We start from the raw sequence: 24,006 nt of genomic DNA, 5'->3' as shown, positions 1-24,006 counted from the left end.
TGGCACAGAAAGATGTCCATCGGCACGCTGTGGTGGCTGTGAATTGACGTAGTGATGGAGCGATGCTCTGAAGGCTTAAACGGAAAGCTTCTTCCTTCCGCCCCCCCTTGGCACAGCTCGATGTTGGGCACATTGTGAAGCCTGGGTGTTCTGATTTCTCGGACAGTTGATACCCAAATCCCGGAGTTACTATGTCAACTCTTGACTTTTATTTGTGTATGCCATTGTTTTGACTGTAATCTTTTCAGATGATGAAGCTGTAAGGGCGGGAGGGAGCAAAATAATTATTCTAGCGTTGTGGACCAAACATGCTGCCAGGAGTGGTGGTGGTGGGGTCAGCCCACCCGGCCTTACTTTCAATTATCAGGGATGATAAAATGGTGTGAAAAGCAGCAGCTCTGCGATACGGCTACGCTACCCCCACTCCCTTCTCTTGTGCTGTACCAAAGTTCCCCCAAGCTTTGGTTGGTGCTTTTTGCTGGTGACAGTAGGACTCCAGGGCGAGTAGTCGGGACTCTCCTGCAGTAACTGGGTCAATTAAGGGTTGGTTTAAGTGCCTCCTGGTTTTTAAAATTGCTCCCCTGAGCTGCTGGCTCTGCTGCCTGCTACAGCAAATGTTCGGGTGCCATCAGCGTCGCACTTGGGCGTGGGCACTGACCCTGCGGAGGAGAGCTGAGACTCGCGTGTATTGTGTACCCTGCCGCCAGTGATCGTTTTCCCCTAGCAGATCTATTTTGAATCATTTCCCTAAATTTTAGAGGAACTTTAGGCTCTTTGTGCTATGATTTGTGAAGCTGTAGGGGCCCTCAGGCATTTGCTGCTGGCAGAGGAAAACCGCTTGTCGAATTTGTTGTAAATACTTTCTGTTTGGACAACAACGCCTGTGTGTGTGTGTGTGTGTGTGTGTGTGCGTGCTTTGACGACCCCCTGCGACGCCCCAGCTCCGCGAGGGAAGCTTTGAAGCGGCTCTGGGAAAACCTCTGCGGAAGAAACCGCTGCTAGTGACTTGCGGAAAAGGGACTCCACAATCAGTGAGATTGTAAAGTAGGTATGTTTATTCAGCGCTGGGCAGCACGGGAGGTCGTGGGCACGAAGATTGATGACTCTTCCTCGTCACCGCTAGTTGACCTCTTGTCTTTGCACAGACTCAGTTGCTCCTTGGCTCTTGTCCATCTGCAGGACCAGTTTCTCCCAGTTTCTTAAGACAGGCTCACTCTCTTATTAGGAGACTGACCTTGGTAAGGGGCCCAAGGCTTCTTGCTTTAGTTAATTGGCACAATGCACCATAGTTAGCAAAGACGCTAAGTAGCATCCTAGTTTAACGCTGTCAGCGCTCTACCTCTACTTGATAAGATTCTCCTAACTCCCTCTCTCACTGGAGCCCACGCAGCCCTCCGTCCTGCCGAAGGACTTCACGGGGACTTCTGCCGGCTCCGGGTGCCCGCACACAGACAGAAATGGCTTTGAGAGAAAACAATCAGGAGGAGGAGAGCTCAGAGACTGCGGCCGGCTTCGGCCACCTTCCCCTCGCTTTCCCTCTCCGTGTTCAAACCGAGCACTGTTCTGCCGTCAACCTTCGCTGCCTCTGCCCGCGGCGCTGGGCTTTCGCGTGTGCCATTGCTCCTCTACATATTTTATCCTTCCTTTTGTAAGGAATGGTCCAGCAATTCGTGTCACTAAGGGATTTGAAGGGTTAACATCGAGGCCCGGGTCTAGGTGATAAGAGAACAAAGGGGTTTTTAGGGAAAAGTGCTGACTACTGCAGGGGATGTTGCTAGAGTTTCTGAAATCCGGCGTAGAGGCTCCCAAACGAGGAGGAAGGGGGAGCTGAAGGACAATTGAAGGACAAAAGCCTGAGAGGAAGACAACCAGCATTCAGCCCGAGCAAGCCCCGAGAGACCACCAGAGACTGGTACGCAGGCGCCCCTGGGAGGGGTTTCGGATTCCGGAAACCAATTCTAATAACCCTGCCTCTTCTCGAAGTAGTAATGAATATGTATTAGCCTGGGAGCATCAAAACCAGCCGCCTTACGTAACAGGCGTGCGTCCTGGGGGAGCAGAGACTCCCGGCGCGCCCAGCGCTGCTTGCTTGCCTCTATTCGTTTAATAAATTGTAAACTTTGATTGTAATCCTATTTGGATTTATAACAGCCATTTATAACACTTTTTATATTTGTATTTTATTTAAGGCTGTCTTGCCCCCCTCCCCCCCCAGCCTCGCTGCTCGCCAATAAAGCTGGCGCAGGGGCTAAGGGATTTGAAGGGCCTGCTTGTACACCTAAGGGATTTGAGGGCCTGCTTGTACACCTTTGGGGACTGCCTCTTTTTGGGGGGGGGGGGGGGGGTGTTAGGAGCTGCTTGTATACTTTTTTAGGCATTCCTCTGAGAGGGGGTTGGGAGCTTCGTGTATACTGGGGGGGGAGGGCCTCCCTCGAGGTGGAAGCGGGGGGGGTTGGAGCGTTTCTACACTGTAGGGGCCTGCCTGTACACTTTTGGGGCCTGCCTTGGAGGGGTTGGGAACTGCTTGTACACCTTTGGGGCCTGCGTCTGCGCGGGGCGGGGGGGGGTTGGGGGGTTGGAGCTGGTTTTAACCTTTCGGGCTTGCATCTGGAGGGGGTTGGGGCCTGCCTTTGGGGGGGTGGTTGTGAGCTGCTTGTATACTGTAGGGGCCTGCTTGTACACCTTTGGGGCCTGCGTCTGGGGGGGGGTGGGAGCTGCTTGTACACTGTTAGGGCCTGCCTTGGGGGAGGGGTTGGGGCATGTGCCTTGGGGGCATGGGGTTGGGAGCTGCTTCTACGCTGTAGGGGTCTGGGTCTTGGGGGGTTGGGGCTGTTTGTACACCTTTGGGGCGTGCCTCTGGGGAGGATGGGGAGTTGCTTGTACACCTTTGGGGCCTGTGTCTGGGGGGGGGTTGGGGCCTGTGCCGGGGGGGTTGGGAGCTGCTTGTACGCTCTAGGGTCCTCTGGCAGGCTTTGGGGCCTCCCTTTGAGGGGGGCAGTTGGGAGCTGGTTGTACACCTTTGGGGCCTGAGTCTGGGGTGTGGGGGCTGGGGCTGAGGCCTGGGGCCTGGGGCATGCATCTGGGTGGTGGTGGGGGGGGGTCCAGTTCATGGGGGGGGTGGGTTGGGAGCTGCTTGTGGACAGTTGGGGTCTGCATCCGGGTGTGGCTGGGGCCTGCTTGTAGACTTCTGCAGCCTGTGTCTGGTGTTTGGGGGCTTTTCTGTAGTGTTTGGGGATTGCATTTTGGCTTTGGGATGTGTCTAGAGCTTCTGGGGCCTAGCTGTAGTGCTTGGGGCCTGCGTCTGGGGCTTTTCTGTAGCATTTTGGTAGCGTGTTTGTGATTTGGGGTCTGTATCCAGGGTTTTGCCTTTTTTGTAGTTTTCAGCTTTGTGTCTGTTTCTTTGTTGGTTGCCTGGGGTTTGGGGTTTGGATCATTAGTCAGTGTCATTAGCGTCGGGGGGTTGATATGAAGGGTTAGGGTTGTGGTTAGAGTTGTTACGGTTAAAGAGAATAAGGATTTTAGGGTAAGGGGATCAAGGTTGTGGGAATAAAAATGTTTTTGCACAGAGTTACATCGTTTAGAGGGAAGGAAGGTGGTATTGATATATGCTTGCAGTGATAAGAAAGCTTAACAGACAACCTTGTAAAATGCAGACAACCAGAATCCTTAGAGCAATTGGGTGGAAATCACGGTGTAAGAAACATTACCACCTCAAAGAGGAAAACAGTCAAGAAAAAAATAAAATTGACTAGTAACAGGCCAGCAGCTGTGTATTTTCTGTGAAGCACTGGATAGATTGTGAACATGGATTACCCAGTCAATGGGGAAACTGGGGAGGGTCCTGGTCACCGAGAGGAAAAAAAAAATTATATAAACTGTGTTATGGAACTAGTAGGTGGCTTGTGGGACGCCTGCCATTGCAATCGTGAATAAAAATGCTACCTCACTGAGATACTTGCCTGAGCCTATGGTATTGGTTACAGAGTGTTTCTAATAAGGTGTGACCATGGAGAGGACATGAGAAAATGGGATGGAAAGTCTACTGCGACCCTAGAGGCACGGGTACGTGAATTGCAAAGGAAAACAATTGGGAAAAAGGAGTTCTCTGAAAGGTTTGCTGCTCCAACTTCCAGCAGGCAGTCCTTTAAACACAGAAATGAAGATTCTGACCAGGACTAGAGGGGCCCTGCCTCCAGCCAGGGGGAGGAAAGGGACAATCGAGTTTATTGGACTGTGTGGATTCGATGGCCTGGCACGTCAGACGCACAGAAGTATAAGGCTTCGGTAGACACCGGTGCACAATGTACTCTAATGCCATCAAGCTATAAAGGGCCAGAGCCCATCTGTATTTATGGTGTGACGGGGGGATCCCAGCAGTTAACTGTATTGGAGGCTGAAGTGAGTCTAACCGGTAATGAGTGGCAAAAGCACCGTATTGTGACTGGCCCAGATGCTCCGTGCATCCTTGGCATAGACTATCTTAGAAGAGGATATTTCAAGGACCCAAAAGGGTTCCGCTGGGCTTTTGGCATAGCTGCTTTGGAGACAGAGGACATTAAACAGTTGTCTACCTTGCCTGGTCTCTCAGAGGACCCTTCTGTTGTGGGGTTGCTGAGGGTTGAAGAACAGCAAGTGCCGATCGCTACCACAACTGTGCACCGGCGGCAATATCGCACCAACCGAGACTCGCTGAGTCCCATCCATAAGCTAATTCGTCAACTGGAGAGCCAAGGAGTGATCAGCAAGACTCATTCACCTTTTAATAGTCCCATATGGCCAGTGCGAAAGTCTAATGGTGAGTGGAGACTAACAGTGGACTATCGTGGCCTGAACGAAGTCACGCCACCACTGAGTGCTGCAGTGCCGGACATGCTAGAACTCCAGTATGAACTGGAATCAAAGGCAGCCAAGTGGTATGCCACAATTGATATCGCTAATGCATTTTTCTCCATCCCTCTAGCAGCACAGTGCAGGCCACAGTTTGCTTTCACTTGGAGGGGAGTCCAATATACTTGGAATCGGCTGCCCCAGGGGTGGAAACACAGCCCTACCATTTGCCATGGACTGATCCAGTCTGCGCTGGAGCAGGGGGAAGCTCCTGAACACCTGCAGTACATCGATGACATCATTGTGTGGGGTGACACTGCAGAAGAAGTTTTCGAGAAAGGGAAGAAAATAGTCCAAATCCTTCTGAAGGCTGGTTTTGCCATAAAACAGAATAAAGTTAAAGGACCTGCACGAGAGATCCAGTTTTTAGGAATAAAATGGCAAGATGGACGCCGTCAAATCCCAATGGATGTGATCAACAAAATAACAGCTATGTCTCCACCAACTAGCAAAAAAGAAACACAAACTTTCCTAGGTGTCGTGGGGTTTTGGAGAATGCATATTCCAAATTACAGTCTGATTGTAAACCCGCTCTACCAAGTAACCCGTAAGAAGAATGCTTTTGAATGGGGCCCTGAGCAACGACAAGCCTTTGAACAAATTAAGCAGGAAATAGTTCATGCAGTAGCCCTCGGGCCAGTCCGAACAGGACCAGATGTAAAGAATGTGCTCTACACCGCAGCCGGAGAGAATGGTCCCACCTGGAGCCTCTGGCAGAAAGAACCTGGGGAAACTCGAGGTCGACCCCTGGGGTTTTGGAGTCGGGGATACAGAGGATCTGAAGCCCGCTATACTCCAACTGAAAAGGAGATATTGGCAGCATATGAAGGAGTTCGATCTGCTTCGGAAGTGGTCGGTACTGAAGCGCAGCTCCTCCTGGCACCCCGACTGCCGGTACTAGGCTGGATGTTCAAAGGAAGGGTCCCCTCTACGCATCATGCAACTGATGCTACATGGAGCAAGTGGGTTGCACTGATTACTCAGCGGGCTCGAATAGGAAACCCCAGTCGCCCAGGAATCTTGGAGGTGATTATGGACTGGCCAGAAGGCAAATACTTTGGGATATCACCAGAGGAGGAGGTGGTTCGTGCTGAAGAAGCCCCCCTGTACAACAAGCTACCGGAAAATGAGAAGAAATATGCCTTGTTCACTGACGGGTCCTGTCGTATTGTGGGAAAGCATCGGAGATGGAAAGCTGCTGTATGGAGTCCTACACGACGAGTTGCAGAAGCTGCTGAGGGAGAAGGTGAATCGAGTCAGTTTGCAGAAGTAAAAGCCATTCAGCTGGCTTTAGATATTGCTGAACGAGAAAAGTGGCCAGTTCTCTATCTCTATACTGATTCATGGATGGTAGCAAATGCCCTGTGGGGGTGGTTACAGCAATGGAAGCAGAACAACTGGCAGCGCAGGGGCAAGCCCATCTGGGCTGCGGCATTGTGGCAAGATATTGCTGCCCGGGTAGAGAACCTGGTTGTAAAGGTACGCCATGTAGATGCTCATGTGCCCAAGAATCGGGCTACTGAAGAACACCAAAACAACCAGCAGGTGGATCAGGCTGCTAAGATTGAAGTGGCTCAGGTGGACCTGGACTGGCAACATAAAGGTGAATTATTTATAGCCCGATGGGCCCATGACACCTCAGGCCATCAAGGTAGAGATGCAACCTACAGATGGGCTCGTGATCGAGGGGTGGACCTGACCATGGACACTATAGCACAGGTTATTCATGACTGTGAAACATGTGCTGCAATCAAGCAAGCCAAACGGTCAAAACCTCTTTGGTATGGAGGACGATGGCTGAAATATAAATATGGAGAGGCCTGGCAGATTGATTACATCACACTCCCTCAAACCCGCAACGGCAAGCGCCACGTACTTACAATGGTGGAAGCAACCACCGGATGGCTGGAAACATATCCTGTGCCCCATGCCACCGCCCGGAACACTATCCTGGGCCTTGAAAAGCAAGTCTTATGGCGACATGGCACCCCAGAGAGAATTGAGTCAGACAACGGGACTCATTTCCGAAACAACCTTATAGACACTTGGGCCAAAGAACATGGTATTGAGTGGGTGTATCACATCCCCTATCATGCACCAGCCTCTGGAAAAGTTGAACGATACAATGGACTGTTGAAGACTACACTGAAAGCAATGGGTGCTGGGACATTCAAAAATTGGGATACACATTTGGCAAAGGCCACCTGGTTAGTCAATACCAGGGGATCTGCCAACCGAGCTGGACCTGCCCAATCAAACCTGTTACGCACTGTAGAAGGGGATAAAGTTCCTGTAGTGCACGTAAGAAACATGCTGGGTAAAACAGTCTGGGCTACTCCTGCCTCAGGAAAAGGCAAACCCATTCGTGGAATTGCTTTTGCTCAGGGACCTGGATGCACTTGGTGGGTAATGCAAAAGAATGGGGAGGTCCGGTGTGTACCTCAAGGGGATTTGATACTGGGTGAGAATAGCCCATGAGTTGAATTGTAGTATGTTAATTATTATATAATAATGTATGTCATCACTACCATGATTGCTATATATCATAGATGAAAATGGTGATTAATTAGAATGTATTGGACAGAGTGTAACCTGAGCATGACATAAATGGTATGGAATAAGGGGTGGATATCTGTCCTGGTTCCAGTTAGGACAGAGTTAAGTAGCTCATAGTAGCTGGTAGGGTGCTATGTTTTGGATTAGGATGAGAAGAGCGCTGATAACATGCTGATGTTTTAATTGTTGCAGAGCAGTGTTTACACCAGGCCAAGGACTTTTCGGCTTCTTGCTCTGTCCTGCCAGCGAGCAGGCTGGGGGTGCAGCAGGAGCTGGGAGGGGACAGACCCAGGACAGCTGACCCAAACTGGCCAAAGGGGTATTCCATACCATCTGACGTCATGCTAAACAATATATAGGGGTGGCTGGCCGGGGTGGGGGGCCGGCTGCTCGGGAATAGGCTGGGCATCGGTCAGCGGGTGGTGAGCAATTGCATTGTGCATCACTTGTTTTCTTACACATTATTATTGTTAATACTATTACCATTATCACTATTATTATTATTATTGTTATTATTATTTTCCTGTCTTAATAAACTGTCTTTATCTCAGCTCACAGGCTTCACTTTCCCGTTTCTCTCCCCCATCCCAGAGAGGGAGGGGGGAGGGTGAGCGAACGGCTGTGTGGTGTTTAGCTGCCAGCCGGGTTAAACCACAACAGGGTTTTAAGGTTTCAGGGCTAAGGCACTAGGGTTGGGTTTCAGGGTTAGGGTTTCCAGGGTTTAGGGTTAGGATTTTAAGGTTGTTAGGGTTGGAGTTATAAGGGTTAGGGTTTGGGGGTTAGTGTGTTAAGGTTTTAAAGTATTTTGTGGTTTTAGTGTTGATAGGGTTTTTAGGGTTAGGGTCTTAGGGTTTTAGTTATGGTCAGGTATTTAGGGTTAGGGTTTTAAGGTCTTATTTTTTTTTTTTTAAGGTTAGGGTCTCCAGCGTTAGGGCTTTGAGAATCTTTACGTTTTGGGTTAGGGTTTAGAGGGTCTTAATTTTTAGGGTTAGGGCTTTTAGGCGTAGGTCTAGTGTGGTAAATTTTATCGGGTTAGGACTGTAAGGGTTTTTAGGGTTAGGGTTTTTTGGGGTAGGGGTTAGGGTTAGATCCGTGGGAGCCGTAGTGTTAGGGGTCAGGGTTCTTAGGGGTAAGGCCCAATATTAGGGTGGAAGGCCAAACTAAGGGGGGAGCCCCCCCCAAAATTGAAGGGTCGAAGCCCCAATTTAGGGGAAGAAACGTCAAAATTGTGGGGTCCCCCAAAATTGGGCGGAAGAGCTCTTAATATTGGGGGAAACCCAAAAAAGGAGGGTGGGGGACTCTAAAATTGGGGGGACCCCCCAAATTTGTTGTGTCCCCCCCCAAATCGGTTGTGTCCCCCCCAAATTAGGGGAGGAACCCCCAAAATTGGGTGGGCGAACCCCCAAATTGGGCGGAAGAAGACTTAAATGGAAGTGTGAAATTCCAGAATTGGATGTGGACCCCCCAGAACAGTCTTCAGGGGTTTAGTGTGGTAAATTTTATCGGGTTAGGGCTGCAAGGGTTTTTAGGGTTAGGGTTTCTAGGGTTTGTTGGGGTAGGGGTTAGGGTTAGATCCGTGGTTGCCATAGCGTTAGGGGTCAAGGTTCTTAGGGGTTAGGCCTAATATTAGGGCGGAAGGCCAAAATAAGAGGGGAGGAGCCCACCCAAAATTGAAGGGTTGAAGCCCAAAATTAGGGGAAGGAATGTCAAAATTGTGGGGTCCCCCAAAATTGAGCGGAAGAGCTCTTAATATTGGGGGAAACCCAAAAAAGGAGGGTGGGGGACTCTAAAATTGGTTGTGTCCCCCCCAAAATTGGTTGTGTCCCCCCCAAAATTGGTTGTGTCCCCCCCAATTAGGGGAGGAACCCCCAAAATTGGGTGGGCGAACCCCCATATTGGGGGGGAAGAACACTTAAATGGAAGTGTGAAATTCCAGAATTGAATGTGGACCCCCCAGAACAGTCTTCAGGGGTTTAGTGTGGTAAATTTTATCGGGTTAGGGCTGCAAGGGTTTTTAGGGTTAGGGTTTCTAGGGTTTGTTGGGGTAGGGGTTAGGGTTAGATCCGTGGTTGCCATAGCGTTAGGGGTCAAGGTTCTTAGGGGTTAGGCCTAATATTAGGGCGGAAGGCCAAAATAAGAGGGGGGGAGCCCCCCCCAAAATCGAAGGGTTGAAGCCCAAAGTTAGGGGAAGGAACGGCCAAATTGTGGGGTCTCCCAAAATTGGGCGGAAGAACTCTTTAATATTAGGGGGGAACCCAAAAAAGGAGGGTGGGGGACTCTACAATTGGGGGGGGACCCCCAAAATTGGTCGGGTCTCCCCAAATTAGGGGAGGAACCCCCAAAATTGGGTGGGTGAACCCCCAAATTGGGGGGAAGAAGACTTAAATGGAAGTGTGAAATTCCAGAATTGAATGTGGACCCCCCCCAGACCTGGGGAGGAATCCCCAAACTTGGGGGGGACCCCCAAAATTGGGGTTAAAGCCCCAGATCCCGGGGAGCTAAGCCCCAAATTAAGGGAAGGAACCTCAAACATGTGGTGAGAACCCCAACATTGGGGGAAAGAACCTTAATATTAGGGTGGCAGGCCAAGAAAGGATGGTGGGGGCCTCCAAAATTGTGGGGGGCTTGGAATTGGGGGGAATCCCCAAAATGGAGGGGGAACCCCAAAAGTGGGGGGGGGGCGAAGCACCAAATTAGGGGAAGGAACCCCAAAATTGCGGGGAAGAACTCTGAAATGGAGAGCTGAAAACCCAAAATTGAGGGGAAACCCCCCAAAACGGCGGGAAAACCCTCCATAAACACGAAACCGGTAATGTAACAGAGCAAAAAATGGCGTCCTACGGCAAGGTGCGAGGCTCAATTTTCTGGGGAGTGCTGGGAAATGTAGTTCTTGGCCACCGGGTTTCCGGGAGTCCATATTGTTTTCCCAGAGCATGCCGGGAGATGTAGTTCTCGGACACTGGGCTTCCGGGAGGCCATGTTGGTTTCCCATCTTTGCTAGACTCCGGGTGCTCTGGCTTCACAGAGAAACCCCCAAACTGAAAAATGTACCTGCTAATATATTGGGCTCTAAATGTAGCCCTGGGTTAATTGAATAACAATCCCTGGGTAAGATTGAAGTGCAGGAGGGGTTGGCTACGGTTTTAAGAGCCGGTTTGCAGAAAAGGGATTTCCCGTTAAGAAAAAGCATATACTGATTGTTCTCTTCCTTGCTCTGCCAAGACCTGAAGCACATCTTGGAAGCCAGGCAGAATCCGTGGAGCCAATGGAGTTCTCAAGCTCGACTTCAGCTTCTTCCCAGCTAGAAGAAGCAAGGACACGCCGGCTGAGTTCCACAGGCAACGCGCCCGTATCTGTAGACGAGGATTTAGAGATGCTACTTTGGGAACTCTCAGACGGCATACTGGAAGCCGAGCTCGACTTGGACCCAGGGAAGGATGAGGATGACCTCCTCCTTGAGCTTTCCAAGATGATTGATGATTGAACTGCATAGTCCTATGGTATATTAAAAAAAAAAAAAAAAAAAAAAAAAAAAACCAACTCTTCTTCTTGTTGGATACCCTGAGGTGATCCTTTTTCTAACTGAGGCTTTGCAATGAGACTTAAAGCACAGTTGGAACTGGTAGAAATTGGCAGGATCTGCACTCAGTTGTCCTAAGTTTCCCTGCTGGTCAGAGTTAAGGTCTTGTGCATAGTTCCGTAAGTATAGGTGGCTACCTTTGATATCAAGAGGACAAAACACTTGTTTCTTTTGGCACAGAAAGATGTCCATCGGCACGCTGTGGTGGCTGTGAATTGACGTAGTGATGGAGCGATGCTCTGAAGGCTTAAACGGAAAGCTTCTTCCTTCCGCCCCCCCTTGGCACAGCTCGATGTTGGGCACATTGTGAAGCCTGGGTGTTCTGATTTCTCGGACAGTTGATACCCAAATCCCGGAGTTACTATGTCAACTCTTGACTTTTATTTGTGTATGCCATTGTTTTGACTGTAATCTTTTCAGATGATGAAGCTGTAAGGGCGGGAGGGAGCAAAATAATTATTCTAGCGTTGTGGACCAAACATGCTGCCAGGAGTGGTGGTGGTGGGGTCAGCCCACCCGGCCTTACTTTCAATTATCAGGGATGATAAAATGGTGTGAAAAGCAGCAGCTCTGCAATCCGGCTACGCTACCCCCACTCCCTTCTCTTGTGCTGTACCAAAGTTCCCCCAAGCTTTGGTTGGTGCTTTTTGCTGGTGACAGTAGGACTCCAGGGCGAGTAGTCGGGACTCTCCTGCAGTAACTGGGTCAATTAAGGGTTGGTTTAAGTGCCTCCTGGTTTTTAAAATTGCTCCCCTGAGCTGCTGGCTCTGCTGCCTGCTACAGCAAATGTTCGGGTGCCATCAGCGTCGCACTTGGGCGTGGGCACTGACCCTGCGGAGGAGAGCTGAGACTCGCGTGTATTGTGTACCCTGCCGCCAGTGATCGTTTTCCCCTAGCAGATCTATTTTGAATCATTTCCCTAAATTTTAGAGGAACTTTAGGCTCTTTGTGCTATGATTTGTGAAGCTGTAGGGGCCCTCAGGCATTTGCTGCTGGCAGAGGAAAACCGCTTGTCGAATTTGTTGTAAATACTTTCTGTTTGGACAACAACGCCTGGGGGTGTGTGTGTGTGTGTGTGTGCGTGCTTTGACGACCCCCTGCGACGCCCCAGCTCCGCGAGGGAAGCTTTGAAGCGGCTCTGGGAAAACCTCTGCGGAAGAAACCGCTGCTAGTGACTTGCGGAAAAGGGACTCCACAATCAGTGAGATTGTAAAGTAGGTATGTTTATTCAGCGCTGGGCAGCACGGGAGGTCGTGGGCATGAAGATTGATGACTCTTCCTCGTCACCGCTAGTTGACCTCTTGTCTTTGCACAGACTCAGTTGCTCCTTGGCTCTTGTCCATCTGCAGGACCAGTTTCTCCCAGTTTCTTAAGACAGGCTCACTCTCTTATTAGGAGACTGACCTTGGTAAGGGGCCCAAGGCTTCTTGCTTTAGTTAATTGGCACAATGCACCATAGTTAGCAAAGACGCTAAGTAGCATCCTAGTTTAACGCTGTCAGCGCTCTATCTCTACTTGATAAGATTCTCCTAACTCCCTCTCTCACTGGAGCCCACGCAGCCCTCCGTCCTGCCGAAGGACTTCACGGGGACTTCTGCCGGCTCCGGGTGCCCGCACACAGGCAGAAATGGCTTTGAGAGAAAACAATCAGGAGGAGGAGAGCTCAGAGACTGCGGCCGGCTTCGGCCACCTTCCCCTCGCTTTCCCTCTCCGTGTTCAAACCGAGCACTGTTCTGCCGTCAACCTTCGCTGCCTCTGCCCGCGGCGCTGGGCTTTCGCGTGTGCCATTGCTCCTCTACATATTTTATCCTTCCTTTTGTAAGGAATGGTCCAGCAATTCGTGTCACTAAGGGATTTGAAGGGTTAACATCGAGGCCCGGGTCTAGGTGATAAGAGAACAAAGGGATTTTTAGGGAAAAGTGCTGACTACTGCAGGGGATGTTGCTAGAGTTTCTGAAATCCGGCGCAGAGGCTCCCAAACGAGGAGGAAGGGGGAGCTGAAGGACAATTGAAGGACAAAAGCCTGAGAGGAAGACAACCAGCATTCAGCCCGAGCAAGCCCCGAGAGACCACCAGAGACTGGTACGCAGGCGCCCCTGGGAGGGGTTTCGGATTCCGGAAACCAATTCTAATAACCCTGCCTCTTCTCGAAGTAGTAATGAATATGTATTAGCCTGGGAGCATCAAAACCAGCCGCCTTACGTAACAGGCGTGCGTCCTGGGGGAGCAGAGACTCCCGGCGCACCCAGCGCTGCTTGCTTGCCTCTATTCGTTTAATAAATTGTAAACTTTGATTGTAATCCTATTTGGATTTATAACAGCCATTTATAACACTTTTTATATTTGTATTTTATTTAAGGCTGTCTTGCCCCCCTCCCCCCCCAGCCTCGCTGCTCGCCAATAAAGCTGGCGCAGGGGCTAAGGGATTTGAAGGGCCTGCTTGTACACCTAAGGGATTTGAGGGCCTGCTTGTACACCTTTGGGGACTGCCTCTTTTTGGGGGGGGGGGGGGGGGGGGTGTTAGGAGCTGCTTGTATACTTTTTTAGGCATTCCTCTGAGAGGGGGTTGGGAGCTTCGTGTATACTGGGGGGGGAGGGCCTCCCTCGAGGTGGAAGCGGGGGGGGTTGGAGCGTTTCTACACTGTAGGGGCCTGCCTGTACATTTTTGGGGCCTGCCATGGAGGGGTTGGGAACTGCTTGTACACCTTTGGGGCCTGCGTCTGCGCGGGGCGGGGGGGGTTGGGGGGTTGGAGCTGGTTTTAACCTTTCGGGCTTGCATCTGGAGGGGGTTGGGGCCTGCCTTTGGGGGGGTGGTTGTGAGCTGCTTGTATACTGTAGGGGCCTGCTTGTACACCTTTGGGGCCTGCGTCTGGGGGGGGGTGGGAGCTGCTTGTACACTGTTAGGGCCTGCCTTGGGGGAGGGGTTGGGGCATGTGCCTTGGGGGCATGGGGTTGGGAGCTGCTTCTACGCTGTAGGGGTCTGGGTCTTGGGGGGTTGGGGCTGTTTGTACACCTTTGGGGCGTGCCTCTGGGGAGGATGGGGAGTTGCTTGTACACCTTTGGGGCCTGTGTCTGGGGGGGGGTTGGGGCCTGTGCCGGGGGGGTTGGGAGCTGCTTGTACGCTCTAGTGTCCTCTGGCAGGCTTTGGGGCCTCCCTTTGAGGGGGGCAGTTGGGAGCTGGTTGTACACCTTTGGGGCCTGAGTCTGGGGTGTGGGGGCTGGGGCTGAGGCCTGGGGCCTGGGGCATGCATCTGGGTGGTGGTGGTGGGGGGTCCAGTTCATGGGGGGGGTGGGTTGGGAGCTGCTTGTGGACAGTTGGGGTCTGCATCCGGGTGTGGCTGGGGCCTGCTTGTAGACTTCTGCAGCCTGTGTCTGATGTTTGGGGGCTTTTCTGTAGTGTTTGGGGATTGCATTTTGGCTTTGGGATGTGTCTAGAGCTTCTGGGGCCTAGCTGTAGTGCTTGGGGCCTGCGTCTGGGGCTTTTCTGTAGCATTTTGGTAGCGTGTTTGTGATTTGGGGTCTGTATCCAGGGTTTTGCCTTTTTTGTAGTTTTCAGCTTTGTGTCTGTTTCTTTGTTGGTTGCCTGGGGTTTGGGGTTTGGATCATTAGTCAGTGTCATTAGCGTCGGGGGGTTGATATGAAGGGTTAGGGTTGTGGTTAGAGTTGTTAGGGTTAAAGAGAATAAGGATTTTAGGGTAAGGGGATCAAGGTTGTGGGAATAAAAATGTTTTTGCACAGAGTTACATCGTTTAGAGGGAAGGAAGGTGGTATTGATATATGCTTGCAGTGATAAGAAAGCTTAACAGACAACCTTGTAAAATGCAGACAACCAGAATCCTTAGAGCAATTGGGTGGAAATCACGGTGTAAGAAACATTACCACCTCAAAGAGGAAAACAGTCAAGAAAAAAATAAAATTGACTAGTAACAGGCCAGCAGCTGTGTATTTTCTGTGAAGCACTGGATAGATTGTGAACATGGATTACCCAGTCAATGGGGAAACTGGGGAGGGTCCTGGTCACCGAGAGGAAAAAAAAAATTATATAAACTGTGTTATGGAACTAGTAGGTGGCTTGTGGGACGCCTGCCATTGCAATCGTGAATAAAAATGCTACCTCACTGAGATACTTGCCTGAGCCTATGGTGTTGGTTACAGAGTGTTTCTAATAAGGTGTTAGGGTTTTAAGGTTTCAGGGCTAAGGCACTAGGGTTGGGTTTCAGGGTTAGGGTTTCCAGGGTTTAGGGTTAGGATTTTAAGGTTGTTAGGGTTGGAGTTATAAGGGTTAGGGTTTGGGGGTTAGTGTGTTAAGGTTTTAAAGTATTTTGTGGTTTTAGTGTTGATAGGGTTTTTAGGGTTAGGGTCTTAGGGTTTTAGTTATGGTCAGGTATTTAGGGTTAGGGTTTTAAGGTCTTATTTTTTTTTTTTTAAGGTTAGGGTCTCCAGCGTTAGGGCTTTGAGAATCTTTACGTTTTGGGTTAGGGTTTAGAGGGTCTTAATTTTTAGGGTTAGGGCTTTTAGGCGTAGGTCTAGTGTGGTAAATTTTATCGGGTTAGGACTGTAAGGGTTTTTAGGGTTAGGGTTTCTAGGGTTTTTTGGGGTAGGGGTTAGGGTTAGATCCGTGGGAGCCGTAGTGTTAGGGGTCAGGGTTCTTAGGGGTAAGGCCCAATATTAGGGTGGAAGGCCAAACTAAGGGGGGAGTCCCCCCCAAAATTGAAGGGTTGAAGCCCCAATTTAGGGGAAGAAACGTCAAAATTGTGGGGTCCCCCAAAATTGGGCGGAAGAGCTCTTAATATTGGGGGAAACCCAAAAAAGGAGGGTGGGGGACTCTAAAATTGGGGGGACCCCCCAAATTGGTTGTGTCCCCCCCCAAATCGGTTGTGTCCCCCCCAAATTAGGGGAGGAACCCCCAAAATTGGGTGGGCGAACCCCCAAATTGGGGGGAAGAAGACTTAAATGGAAGTGTGAAATTCCAGAATTGGATGTGGACCCCCCAGAACAGTCTTCAGGGGTTTAGTGTGGTAAATTTTATTGGGTTAGGGCTGTAAGGATTTTTAGGGTTAGGGTTTCTAGGGTTTGTTGGGGTAGGGGTTAGGGTTAGATCCGTGGTTGCCATAGGCTTAGGGGTCAAGGTTCTTAGGGGTTAGGCCTAATATTAGGGCGGAAGGCCAAAATAAGAGGGGAGGAGCCCACCCAAAATTGAAGGGTTGAAGCCCAAAGTTAGGGGAAGGAACGTCAAAATTGTGGGGTCCCCCAAAATTGAGCGGAAGAGCTCTTAATATTGGGGGAAACCCAAAAAAGGAGGGTGGGGGACTCTAAAATTGGTTGTGTCCCCCCCAAAATTGGTTGTGTCCCCCCCAAAATTGGTTGTGTCCACCCCCAGTTAGGGGAGGAACCCCCAAAATTGGGTGGGCGAACCCCCATATTGGGGGGGAAGAACACTTAAATGGAAGTGTGAAATTCCAGAATTGAATGTGGACCCCCCAGAACAGTCTTCAGGGGTTTAGTGTGGTAAATTTTATCGGGTTAGGGCTGCAAGGGTTTTTAGGGTTAGGGTTTCTAGGGTTTGTTGGGGTAGGGGTTAGGGTTAGATCCGTGGTTGCCATAGCGTTAGGGGTCAAGGTTCTTAGGGGTTAGGCCTAATATTAGGGCGGAAGGCCAAAGGGGGGAAGCCCCCCCCAAAATCGAAGGGTTGAAGCCCAAAGTTAGGGGAAGGAACGGCCAAATTGTGGGGTCTCCCAAAATTGGGGCGGAAGACTCTTTAATATTAGGGGGGGAACCCAAAAAAAGGAGGGTGGGGGACTCTACAATTGGGGGGGGGACCCCCAAAATTGGTCGGGTCTCCCCAAATTAGGGGAGGAACCCCCAAAATTGGGTGGGTGAACCCCCAAATTGGGGGGAAGAAGACTTAAATGGAAGTGTGAAATTCCCAGAATTGAATGTGGACCCCCCCCCAGACCTGGGGAGGAATCCCCAAACTTGGGGGGGACCCCCAAAATTGGGGTTAAAGCCCCAGATCCCGGGGAGCTAAGCCCCAAATTAAGGGAAGGAACCTCAAACATGTGGTGAGAACCCCAACATTGGGGGAAAGAACCTTAATATTAGGGTGGCAGGCCAAGAAAGGATGGTGGGGGCCTCCAAAATTGTGGGGGGCTTGGAATTGGGGGGAATCCCCAAAATGGAGGGGGAACCCCAAAAGTGGGGGGGGGGGGGCGAAGCACCAAATTAGGGGAAGGAACCCCAAAATTGCGGGGAAGAACTCTGAAATGGAGAGCTGAAAACCCGAAATTGAGGGGAAACCCCCCAAAACGGCGGGAAAACCCTCCATAAACACGAAACCGGTAATGGAACAGAGCAAAAAATGGCGTCCTACGGCACGCTGCGAGGCTCAATTTTCTGGGGAGTGCTGGGAAATGTAGTTCTTGGCCACCGGGTTTCCGGGAGTCCATATTGTTTTCCCAGAGCATGCCGGGAGATGTAGTTCTCGGACACTGGGCTTCCGGGAGGCCATGTTGGTTTCCCATCTTTGCTAGACTCCGGGTGCTCTGGCTTCACAGAGAAACCCCCAAACTGAAAAATGTACCTGCTAATATATTGGGCTCTAAATGTAGCCCTGGGTTAATTGAATAACAATCCCTGGGTAAGATTGAAGTGCAGGAGGGGTTGGCTACGGTTTTAAGAGCCGGTTTACAGAAAAGGGATTTCCCGTTAAGAAAAAGCATATACTGATTGTTCTCTTCCTTGCTCTGCCAAGACCTGAAGCACATCTTGGAAGCCAGGCAGAATCCGTGGAGCCAATGGAGTTCTCAAGCTCGACTTCAGCTTCTTCCCAGCTAGAAGAAGCAAGGACACGCCGGCTGAGTTCCACAGGCAACGCGCCCGTATCTGTAGACGAGGATTTAGAGATGCTACTTTGGGAACTCTCAGACGGCATACTGGAAGCCGAGCTCGACTTGGACCCAGGGAAGGATGAGGATGACCTCCTCCTTGAGCTTTCCAAGATGATTGATGATTGAACTGCATAGTCCTATGGTATATTAAAAAAAAAAAAAAAAAAAAAAAACCAAAAAAAAAACCAACTCTTCTTCTTGTTGGATACCCTGAGGTGATCCTTTTTCTAACTGAGGCTTTGCAATGAGACTTAAAGCACAGTTGGAACTGGTAGAAATTGGCAGGATTTGCACTCAGTTGTCCTAAGTTTCCCTGCTGGTCAGAGTTAAGGTCTTGTGCATGGTTCCGTAAGTAGAGGTGGCTACCTTTGATATCAAGAGGACAAAACACTTGTTTCTTTTGGCACAGAAAGATGTCCATCGGCACGCTGTGGTGGCTGTGAATTGACGTAGTGATGGAGCGATGCTCTGAAGGCTTAAACGGAAAGCTTCTTCCTTCCGCCCCCCCTTGGCACAGCTCGATGTTGGGCACATTGTGAAGCCTGGGTGTTCTGATTTCTCGGACAGTTGATACCCAAATCCCGGAGTTACTATGTCAACTCTTGACTTTTATTTGTGTATGCCATTGTTTTGACTGTAATCTTTTCAGATGATGAAGCTGTAAGGGCGGGAGGGAGCAAAATAATTATTCTAGCGTTGTGGACCAAACATGCTGCCAGGAGTGGTGGTGGTGGGGTCAGCCCACCCGGCCTTACTTTCAATTATCAGGGATGATAAAATGGTGTGAAAAGCAGCAGCTCTGCGATACGGCTACGCTACCCCCACTCCCTTCTCTTGTGCTGTACCAAAGTTCCCCCAAGCTTTGGTTGGTGCTTTTTGCTGGTGACAGTAGGACTCCAGGGCGAGTAGTCGGGACTCTCCTGCAGTAACTGGGTCAATTAAGGGTTGGTTTAAGTGCCTCCTGGTTTTTAAAATTGCTCCCCTGAGCTGCTGGCTCTGCTGCCTGCTACAGCAAATGTTCGGGTGCCATCAGCGTCGCACTTGGGCGTGGGCACTGACCCTGCGGAGGAGAGCTGAGACTCGCGTGTATTGTGTACCCTGCCGCCAGTGATCGTTTTCCCCTAGCAGATCTATTTTGAATCATTTCCCTAAATTTTAGAGGAACTTTAGGCTCTTTGTGCTATGATTTGTGAAGCTGTAGGGGCCCTCAGGCATTTGCTGCTGGCAGAGGAAAACCGCTTGTCGAATTTGTTGTAAATACTTTCTGTTTGGACAACAACGCCTGTGTGTGTGTGTGTGTGTGTGTGTGTGTGTGTGTGCGTGCTTTGACGACCCCCTGCGACGCCCCAGCTCCGCGAGGGAAGCTTTGAAGCGGCTCTGGGAAAACCTCTGCGGAAGAAACCGCTGCTAGTGACTTGCGGAAAAGGGACTCCACAATCAGTGAGATTGTAAAGTAGGTATGTTTATTCAGCGCTGGGCAGCACGGGAGGTCGTGGGCATGAAGATTGATGACTCTTCCTCGTCACCGCTAGTTGACCTCTTGTCTTTGCACAGACTCAGTTGCTCCTTGGCTCTTGTCCATCTGCAGGACCAGTTTCTCCCAGTTTCTTAAGACAGGCTCACTCTCTTATTAGGAGACTGACCTTGGTAAGGGGCCCAAGGCTTCTTGCTTTAGTTAATTGGCACAATGCACCATAGTTAGCAAAGACGCTAAGTAGCATCCTAGTTTAACGCTGTCAGCGCTCTATCTCTACTTGATAAGATTCTCCTAACTCCCTCTCTCACTGGAGCCCACGCAGCCCTCCGTCCTGCCGAAGGACTTCACGGGGACTTCTGCCGGCTCCGGGTGCCCGCACACAGGCAGAAATGGCTTTGAGAGAAAACAATCAGGAGGAGGAGAGCTCAGAGACTGCGGCCGGCTTCGGCCACCTTCCCCTCGCTTTCCCTCTCCGTGTTCAAACCGAGCACTGTTCTGCCGTCAACCTTCGCTGCCTCTGCCCGCGGCGCTGGGCTTTCGCGTGTGCCATTGCTCCTCTACATATTTTATCCTTCCTTTTGTAAGGAATGGTCCAGCAATTCGTGTCACTAAGGGATTTGAAGGGTTAACATCGAGGCCCGGGTCTAGGTGATAAGAGAACAAAGGGATTTTTAGGGAAAAGTGCTGACTACTGCAGGGGATGTTGCTAGAGTTTCTGAAATCCGGCGCAGAGGCTCCCAAACGAGGAGGAAGGGGGAGCTGAAGGACAATTGAAGGACAAAAGCCTGAGAGGAAGACAACCAGCATTCAGCCCGAGCAAGCCCCGAGAGACCACCAGAGACTGGTACGCAGGCGCCCCTGGGAGGGGTTTCGGATTCCGGAAACCAATTCTAATAACCCTGCCTCTTCTCGAAGTAGTAATGAATATGTATTAGCCTGGGAGCATCAAAACCAGCCGCCTTACGTAACAGGCGTGCGTCCTGGGGGAGCAGAGACTCCCGGCGCACCCAGCGCTGCTTGCTTGCCTCTATTCGTTTAATAAATTGTAAACTTTGATTGTAATCCTATTTGGATTTATAACAGCCATTTATAACACTTTTTATATTTGTATTTTATTTAAGGCTGTCTTGCCCCCCTCCCCCCCCAGCCTCGCTGCTCGCCAATAAAGCTGGCGCAGGGGCTAAGGGATTTGAAGGGCCTGCTTGTACACCTAAGGGATTTGAGGGCCTGCTTGTACACCTTTGGGGACTGCCTCTTTTTGGGGGGGGGGGGGGGGGGGGTGTTAGGAGCTGCTTGTATACTTTTTTAGGCATTCCTCTGAGAGGGGGTTGGGAGTTTCGTGTATACTGGGGGGGAAGGGCCTCCCTCGAGGTGGAAGCGGGGGGGGTTGGAGCGTTTCTACACTGTAGGGGCCTGCCTGTACATTTTTGGGGCCTGCCATGGAGGGGTTGGGAACTGCTTGTACACCTTTGGGGCCTGCGTCTGCGCGGGGCGGGGGGGGTTGGGGGGTTGGAGCTGGTTTTAACCTTTCGGGCTTGCATCTGGAGGGGGTTGGGGCCTGCCTTTGGGGGGGTGGTTGTGAGCTGCTTGTATACTGTAGGGGCCTGCTTGTACACCTTTGGGGCCTGCGTCTGGGGGGGGGTGGGAGCTGCTTGTACACTGTTAGGGCCTGCCTTGGGGGAGGGGTTGGGGCATGTGCCTTGGGGGCATGGGGTTGGGAGCTGCTTCTACGCTGTAGGGGTCTGGGTCTTGGGGGGTTGGGGCTGTTTGTACACCTTTGGGGCGTGCCTCTGGGGAGGATGGGGAGTTGCTTGTACACCTTTGGGGCCTGTGTCTGGGGGGGGGTTGGGGCCTGTGCCGGGGGGGTTGGGAGCTGCTTGTACACTCTAGTGTCCTCTGGCAGGCTTTGGGGCCTCCCTTTGAGGGGGGCAGTTGGGAGCTGGTTGTACACCTTTGGGGCCTGAGTCTGGGGTGTGGGGGCTGGGGCTGAGGCCTGGGGCCTGGGGCATGCATCTGGGTGGTGGTGGTGGGGGGTCCAGTTCATGGGGGGGGTGGGTTGGGAGCTGCTTGTGGACAGTTGGGGTCTGCATCCGGGTGTGGCTGGGGCCTGCTTGTAGACTTCTGCAGCCTGTGTCTGATGTTTGGGGGCTTTTCTGTAGTGTTTGGGGATTGCATTTTGGCTTTGGGATGTGTCTAGAGCTTCTGGGGCCTAGCTGTAGTGCTTGGGGCCTGCGTCTGGGGCTTTTCTGTAGCATTTTGGTAGCGTGTTTGTGATTTGGGGTCTGTATCCAGGGTTTTGCCTTTTTTGTAGTTTTCAGCTTTGTGTCTGTTTCTTTGTTGGTTGCCTGGGGTTTGGGGTTTGGATCATTAGTCAGTGTCATTAGCGTCGGGGGGTTGATATGAAGGGTTAGGGTTGTGGTTAGAGTTGTTAGGGTTAAAGAGAATAAGGATTTTAGGGTAAGGGGATCAAGGTTGTGGGAATAAAAATGTTTTTGCACAGAGTTACATCGTTTAGAGGGAAGGAAGGTGGTATTGATATATGCTTGCAGTGATAAGAAAGCTTAACAGACAACCTTGTAAAATGCAGACAACCAGAATCCTTAGAGCAATTGGGTGGAAATCACGGTGTAAGAAACATTACCACCTCAAAGAGGAAAACAGTCAAGAAAAAAATAAAATTGACTAGTAACAGGCCAGCAGCTGTGTATTTTCTGTGAAGCACTGGATAGATTGTGAACATGGATTACCCAGTCAATGGGGAAACTGGGGAGGGTCCTGGTCACCGAGAGGAAAAAAAAAATTATATAAACTGTGTTATGGAACTAGTAGGTGGCTTGTGGGACGCCTGCCATTGCAATCGTGAATAAAAATGCTACCTCACTGAGATACTTGCCTGAGCCTATGGTATTGGTTACAGAGTGTTTCTAATAAGGTGTTAGGGTTTTAAGGTTTCAGGGCTAAGGCACTAGGGTTGGGTTTCAGGGTTAGGGTTTCCAGGGTTTAGGGTTAGGATTTTAAGGTTGTTAGGGTTGGAGTTATAAGGGTTAGGGTTTGGGGGTTAGTGTGTTAAGGTTTTAAAGTATTTTGTGGTTTTAGTGTTGATAGGGTTTTTAGGGTTAGGGTCTTAGGGTTTTAGTTATGGTCAGGTATTTAGGGTTAGGGTTTTAAGGTCTTATTTTTTTTTTTTTAAGGTTAGGGTCTCCAGCGTTAGGGCTTTGAGAATCTTTACGTTTTGGGTTAGGGTTTAGAGGGTCTTAATTTTTAGGGTTAGGGCTTTTAGGCGTAGGTCTAGTGTGGTAAATTTTATCGGGTTAGGACTGTAAGGGTTTTTAGGGTTAGGGTTTCTAGGGTTTTTTGGGGTAGGGGTTAGGGTTAGATCCGTGGGAGCCGTAGTGTTAGGGGTCAGGGTTCTTAGGGGTAAGGCCCAATATTAGGGTGGAAGGCCAAACTAAGGGGGGAGTCCCCCCCAAAATTGAAGGGTTGAAGCCCCAATTTAGGGGAAGAAACGTCAAAATTGTGGGGTCCCCCAAAATTGGGCGGAAGAGCTCTTAATATTGGGGGAAACCCAAAAAAGGAGGGTGGGGGACTCTAAAATTGGGGGGACCCCCCAAATTGGTTGTGTCCCCCCCCAAATCGGTTGTGTCCCCCCCAAATTAGGGGAGGAACCCCCAAAATTGGGTGGGCGAACCCCCAAATTGGGGGGAAGAAGACTTAAATGGAAGTGTGAAATTCCAGAATTGGATGTGGACCCCCCAGAACAGTCTTCAGGGGTTTAGTGTGGTAAATTTTATTGGGTTAGGGCTGTAAGGATTTTTAGGGTTAGGGTTTCTAGGGTTTGTTGGGGTAGGGGTTAGGGTTAGATCCGTGGTTGCCATAGGCTTAGGGGTCAAGGTTCTTAGGGGTTAGGCCTAATATTAGGGCGGAAGGCCAAAATAAGAGGGGAGGAGCCCACCCAAAATTGAAGGGTTGAAGCCCAAAGTTAGGGGAAGGAACGTCAAAATTGTGGGGTCCCCCAAAATTGAGCGGAAGAGCTCTTAATATTGGGGGAAACCCAAAAAAGGAGGGTGGGGGACTCTAAAATTGGTTGTGTCCCCCCCAAAATTGGTTGTGTCCCCCCCAAAATTGGTTGTGTCCCCCCCCAATTAGGGGAGGAACCCCCAAAATTGGGTGGGCGAACCCCCATATTGGGGGGGAAGAACACTTAAATGGAAGTGTGAAATTCCAGAATTGAATGTGGACCCCCCAGAACAGTCTTCAGGGGTTTAGTGTGGTAAATTTTATCGGGTTAGGGCTGCAAGGGTTTTTAGGGTTAGGGTTTCTAGGGTTTGTTGGGGTAGGGGTTAGGGTTAGATCCGTGGTTGCCATAGCGTTAGGGGTCAAGGTTCTTAGGGGTTAGGCCTAATATTAGGGCGGAAGGCCAAAATAAGAGGGGGGGAGCCCCCCCCAAAATCGAAGGGTTGAAGCCCAAAGTTAGGGGAAGGAACGGCCAAATTGTGGGGTCTCCCAAAATTGGGCGGAAGAACTCTTTAATATTAGGGGGGAACCCAAAAAAGGAGGGTGGGGGACTCTACAATTGGGGGGGGACCCCCAAAATTGGTCGGGTCTCCCCAAATTAGGGG

The sequence above is a fragment of the Anser brachyrhynchus genome (genome assembly GCF_964034855.1).
Source record: "Anser brachyrhynchus genome assembly, chromosome: 6".
In the NCBI taxonomy this organism is placed as follows: Eukaryota; Metazoa; Chordata; class Aves; order Anseriformes; family Anatidae; genus Anser; species Anser brachyrhynchus.
The sequence above is the reverse complement of the archived record's forward strand: the minus strand, read 5'-3'. Positions refer to the sequence as shown.